The sequence below is a fragment of the Delphinus delphis genome, chromosome 13 (genome assembly GCF_949987515.2).
Source record: "Delphinus delphis chromosome 13, mDelDel1.2, whole genome shotgun sequence".
NCBI lineage: Eukaryota > Metazoa > Chordata > Mammalia > Artiodactyla > Delphinidae > Delphinus > Delphinus delphis.
In genome coordinates this window covers 27,639,409-27,645,408 of record NC_082695.1, presented here as the reverse complement: position 1 = coordinate 27,645,408, position 6,000 = coordinate 27,639,409, and the positions used below count along the sequence as shown (strand labels likewise).

The following is a 6,000-nucleotide window of genomic DNA, read 5'->3' as shown; positions in this document are numbered from 1 at the left end:
AAACAAACCCTGTCTGTCTTTTGTCCCTTCAGCCTAAAGGACACAGGCGACTGGCAGAAGGTGCTGGCGTCCTTCGCCACAAGGCTGTGAACACACCCCTGACCCAAGACAAGGGGACGAGGGGACACAGGGAGAGCAGGTCAGGGGTGTGCGGGCTGCTTGGTGCCTGGCGCCCTGCGTTCCTGGCAGGTCCTGGCCACTGCTCGACCCCTCCTTCCGCGTCGCCCACAACTTTCTCTATGGCATCCCTAACCTGCCTTAGCAAAAGACTAAAGAGGACAATTCAGGTAATACAAACTTTAATGTTTTATGAAGTGGATCTTTTAAATTGCAAAATGGGGCAGAAGGCAAGAAGCTCTTACAGGATAAAGAATAGAGAACGAAGAAGAGACAAAGAGGAAGCACGCAATCAGTGGGGGCTGCAGAGCCCGCCTTGTTTGGGGTGAGGAGGCCCAGAGCTAGTAGTGCATCTGGGACGGCTGGCTGGATGCCCTGCATTTCTGGTCAAACGAGTGCTTGTAGGACATGAAAGTCATCTACGTTTCGGTGTGCTGACAGGTCACCCCAGGCATGAGTGTCTCCATCTTCGGCCTAGAAATTTATTTCAACACTTGCAACCCCAAGGAAGGGAATTCCGGGGAGCACGGACCCCTGTGGCTAAGTTGACCCAGTACAAAGTCACCGGAGAGCCTGTCCTTGCTGGCAAGGATGAGAAAGGGTGAAGGAAGCTGATAGTTACTGAGGACATTTTGGGCCAGGTTCTGTGCTGAACACTGAACTCACTGACCATTTGTACCCCGCTGACTGACCGTGTGTCAGAAAGCAGTGTGCTAGGGTGGGGGCTGCAGCAGCCACCTTCTACCCAGCTGCTGGTCACTGCAACGGAGAGCAGGCCCCAAACTCAGCAAGGGACCAGCCAGCCCTGAGGGGCTCTGCTGGACATGGGGGAAGTGGACGGGGGTCACCACGGCACCAGAGGAGGCAGAAGCTGTGAACTGTTGTGGCTTTAACAGACCAAGGAAACTTCACTACACTTTACTATCTGCAGGTGGTTTGAAAATAACGTTCATCGCTCAGGAGTTGTTCCATCATTTTTGATAACTGATGCGTAGCAGCCACACCTAAGTGCATCTGGATGGACAGTCTTTGAGGTGATTGTTTACATCTTTTACTTGCCGTATTCTTCCTTTTCCTATACCCGCTCCCCTTCAAAGAGAGAGAACAGATGTTTTTTGTTTGGCCCAAGGAGAGTATTGCAGCAAGGCTGAAAGCAGAAGTCGCCTGCAAAATATTTTCCTTTCTGTCTTTGGTGATTTAAAATCTACACTCATAGAGGGGGGAGTGAGGTTTGTGGGTCCTGGAGCAGTGGGGGCAGCCAGATCCCAGAGCGGGTATTTGCATGGAGATGCGGACATGGCCAACCTCACAGCAGATCAGGTGAGGAGGGAATTGTTATCTACAGTTTACAGATTGGACACTGAGACAGTTTGATGGTGCAGACAGCACAACAAAATGTGCCCGTGACACGGCTGAGACACACGGGACAGAGGCCTCCCTCCTGGAGCTGAGCTCATCCGTGTCCCGTCCCGTGTATTTATCTGGATGGGGTTTCGCTTCCCCAGCAGAATTACCCTCAATGCAAGCATCTCTCACTCCTTCTCCATTTCTTATTAATTTAAAAGGTACAGCGAGTAGGGTGGATCTTTTTTGGATAGCTTGAGTCCCATCCAAATGTTATACATGAGATCCAAATAACCGAATTATATTCTCCGATTCACATGTATCTTGCGGTTGGTTGGGGCCCTCAGAATCTTTTTTCAACATTTGCTCATGGTTACCCTTGTATTTTTGTCTCCTTGGATGACTGACCTTCTTCTGTAGACTAAGTACAGTCGGGATTTAATGAACACCAGGTAAACTGCAGTGGATTTATACTGAGAAAGAATGTTTCTCACATCCCACTCCTTGAAACCATTTTCAGTTGATTTCCACCCAGTTTAGTGATATTTTACCTCAATATTATTTCTTGTCCATCACAATACGAGGCTCCATTCATTTCCCCGATCTCTCTGGGGCCCTTTCTAAGCAGCAGGTGCAGTTCTGGCCGCCACGGACACATGTGCTCCACTCTTCGGAGCAGAAGCAAGTGCTGCTCTCCTGGCCTCTGCCTGGGCCCTTGGCATGAACACAGGTTACTAACGGTCAGGTGAGCTGGCGGATTTTACAGAGAGCAAACGTGCATCCAGACGCCTCTGGCTCTGCCACTGCTGTGGCGAGTGTGTGTGTGTGTGCAGGGCTGTGGGAGGGGGCAGCTGAAATGCAGAACAAATATGAGGACAGCGTTCCTCCCATAGCTGTTTTCCAGAAATAGAAACAGAGACCTGCACTTTCTAGTTATAAATTAGGGAAGACAGCAAGAAATGGGAATGCAGAATGAATTAAGATTCATCATAAATGGTAAAGCTGAGGCTAAGATGTAAAATTCGGGTCTCAATTTAAGAGGGTTAAATCGTACGCAAGGAAATGATGCCCAAGTGAAACAGAAGAACAAATTGTTTCCTGTTCTTGGAAAAAACATTTTCTCCACTGTCCATGGGCAGTTTCAGGTTTAGAAGGAAAACGCCATTTCTCTGTTGACCTCAAGAGGGCAAGAAAACAGTTTCTCCAACCCCATAGCTGCTGTTAGTTGGCACATTAAATATAGGCTAGCAAGTAGATGCTTGTCAAGATTCAGATTACCTGTATTAAGCACTGATTAGCTCACTTCTCATTTAAAGAAGTTTTCCGTGGAGGCCAGATTCAAAGCTGTCCCACTGCTGTAGACACTCCTCATTTGCCTGGGGCCTGGGACTCCCTGGGAGCTGGGCTGAGCTGAGCAGGAGGGATGTCAGCGCGGCTGTAGGTGGCAGTATGGTTCAGCTCCCGCACTGTGCATAGCCAGTTCGGGATTTTGTGGTCTGGAGACAAGTTAATCTTTCACAGCCTCAACTTTCTCATCTGTGTAATGGGGAAGACTAGCTGCCACAGTTGTCCTGAGGATTGAATTAGATAATCTCCGTAAAATTCCTAGCACAGGGCCTGGCACAATAAATGGTAGTTAATATTGTATCACCTATGAGCACTGATCAAATCCTACACAGCAGTTACCATCATAGCTGAGGACAGCTGAGGACTGTTTAAAGGAAGTTGAATTAAGCTAACATTTCACTAACTAAAATGTTACTGATAAGTTAATGTAGATTTCAAAAGATTCTTTTCTCTGATATTATGGAAGCATGAGCTGGTCAACTTTTGGCGGGGAGGTGGAGACATTGAAAATTAGCTGCTTTAATTAGCTGCCCTTCTGTTATACCAGGCCTGAAACCCCAGACTGGTATATTTTGATATGTCTGCTGGGGAGTTAATTTTGGCAATTAATTTGTCTAATTTTGGTGGCTGTAATAAAGCTGGGTTAAAATGCCCGTATGCTGTGGCAGTAACCAAACCCCTATCAAACACAGGTTGGCCAGTGTGAATGCTAGTACTTCTGGAAGACAGCATGTATACTGTCCGCACTCAAGTGGAGTTTAAGTCCCAAAGGCCTTCCTAGGAGAGATGTAGGTCCTCCAAGGAGAAAGGGTCGCAGTGGTAAGAATCCACCTGAACTCCCCATCTGGGAAGGGGCTGACTAGGTGGGGATAGAAGGATTCATCCGTCCCACTAAAGGCCCTGCAGCCCTACTGTGCATCTCAGCTAGTGCCAGAAGGCCGGCTGCCCGCGGCGCAACCCCCCCCCCCCCACCCCCCGCCGCCGTCGTCTCCCGGCTCCGGGATGGAGTTCCCCGTCCGGCCGGCGGTGGGCGCACGCCCAGCGAGGCCGAGCCGAGCCGCGTGCGCAGCCGGGGGTCCCGCGGCCCGGGCGCCCGCTCGCCCAGCTCGGTGCCCGCGGCCCGCGGAGGTCAGCGCGGCCCGCGCGGGGTCCGGCCAGCCCACCCCGCCCCCGCCCGGCCGCCGCCGGTCCAGCTTGGAGGGGGATGGGGAGAGCGGAGAGGCCGGCGGACAGCGAGGCAGACGGCGCGGAGGCGGAGGCGGCACCCGCGGCACCGTCTCCCGCTTCCCTGCTCGGCGCAGCGGGCCGGCCGGCCGGCCGGGCCGGGAATCTCCTGCGAACCGGGGAGGAGCTGCCGCCACCAGGCCGGCTGAGCGTCCGGGGAGCGTGGAAGGGGGCGGGGAACGCGGGGAGCCGGGGCCGATCCCGGCCCTTAAAGCAGCCCCCCCGCGCCCCGCGCGCCGGCAGCCTCACTACAGAGCCGCGGCCGCAGGTGAGTGCCGACCCAGAGCTCCGGCGTCCGGCCAAGTTCGGTGCCGCGCGGACCGGGGGCGCGAGCGGCAGGACTGGGCGCCGGAACTGGACGTCCGCGAGCCAAGCCGTCGGCGGGCCGCCCCCCACCCCCGCGAGTCCCGGCGGCGTCGCGGTGGGCACGGCGGCGCCCGGGGCGCTCCCGGGGGCGGGCGCAGGAGGGCGGTCCCCACCGCACAGTCTGCTTCCCGGTGCCCCGCACGGTTGTGCGCCACCGCGGCGGGGGACGGCGTCTGCGGGCAGGTTGTGCGGGCATTGCCAGAGTTTGCGGGGAGGGAGGCGCAGAGCGGCGGGACCCTGGACCCCGCGTCCCGGGCACCCCGCGTCCCGGGCACCCCGCGCGCTGAGGAGGGCGCGGGCCGCAGGGGCTCCAGCGGCGGCTGGGAAGCAGCTTGTCCCGGCGCCGCTGGCCCTCAGGCTGAGCCCCGAGCCCGCAGGAAGCGGGCGTGGGCAGAATTTCTGTGACCCTCACGGCGGAATAAACAGGAAGCGACGAGCACCCAGCCCAGCCGCCCTGCCTTTGTTGTGCGGTCTGCGGGGCGCAGCGCAGAGGACGCCTCCCGGGACCCCCGCCGGCCCCCCGGGGGCTAGGCGCGCCCCGTAAGTGCGTCGCCCGAGACCTGGGCTCGGTGCTGGGCAGCTCGCCGCGCTGGCCCCGAGGGCAAATCCTTGGTTTTAAACTTTTTTTTTTTTTTTTAACTGGTAAAGGAGGAGGCTTCCGATTAGGCGGAGGTTTCTGGAGGACGACGGGGACCGCGGCGGGGTGGGTGGCACCTGGAGAAGGCGGGTAGGTCGGGCCGCTTCCCGGGTGAGCGCGCGCGGGTTGGCACAGCGGGAAACTCGTAGCGAGCTGGGACCCAGACGCAGGAGTGATTACTGAGTGCTGGTGGACACATAAACTAGCGTAATTTTTGTTTTCCCCAGAGACTCTTCTAATTAACTAAAATTGGATAATCCTGATTTGCTTCTTTTCTCTTTCTCTGTGTTCCATCTACTCCCTTCTCCTTCTCCTTTCTAATTTTTTTTTGGCAACTTCGCATTCCTGGACCCTTCGCTTGTAGTTCAGTGCTGCTTTCTAAATGTTAGTTATGATGGTGGTAATATTTTTGGATGACCTACTGTGTGTAGGTGTTGTGGGATGAGGTGAGGTAAGCTGCACCGTGTTGATTCCAGAGCTGCTGTTAGTAGACTTCTCGCAGTGGAGGTGGGTGGCGATGGTGAGCCACCCTGGCTCTTGGAAATATGTGGTCCTGTGGCTGGCATGGAGGTTGGTGCAGCCCTGGGGGCTAGACCAGGAAGATTCCTTTTAAAATGGTCCTTCCGCCTGTTTGGCTAGCTAAGAGGGTGTTCTCCTAGTCTGTCTACCCTGAAGCTGCAGGACAGTGTGAGTTACAGGACAGGTCCTGGAGGATCTGCACTGAGAAACTGCCATTGCATCCAGTCAGGTCTGCATTTGCATAGGAGTGTTTAGTCTTACCAGGACTTATATTGCTTCTACTGTCACCTGTACATTTGCCCTTGTACTCTGCACTGTTCTCTTGAACATGTTCTTTATGTTCAGTGAAGGGTCATGTCAAATTTGAGTCATTGTACAAAGGAGTAGATCTGATTATTATCCATGTACATGTATTGAATTATAATAGTTGGTTTCCTATCCTTGGA

General features: G+C 54.6%; 1 protein-coding gene across 1 annotated transcript in view; it reads left to right on the top strand.

The window, feature by feature from the left end:
* Positions 1-3,884: 3,884 nt before the first annotated feature.
* The window catches only part of LDLRAD4 (low density lipoprotein receptor class A domain containing 4), a 306,285-nt gene continuing 304,169 nt past the window's right edge, over positions 3,885-6,000 (top strand). The window contains 1 exon segment of the mRNA XM_060028604.1: positions 3,885-4,300. The gene's annotated coding sequence lies outside the window, so the exon portion shown is untranslated.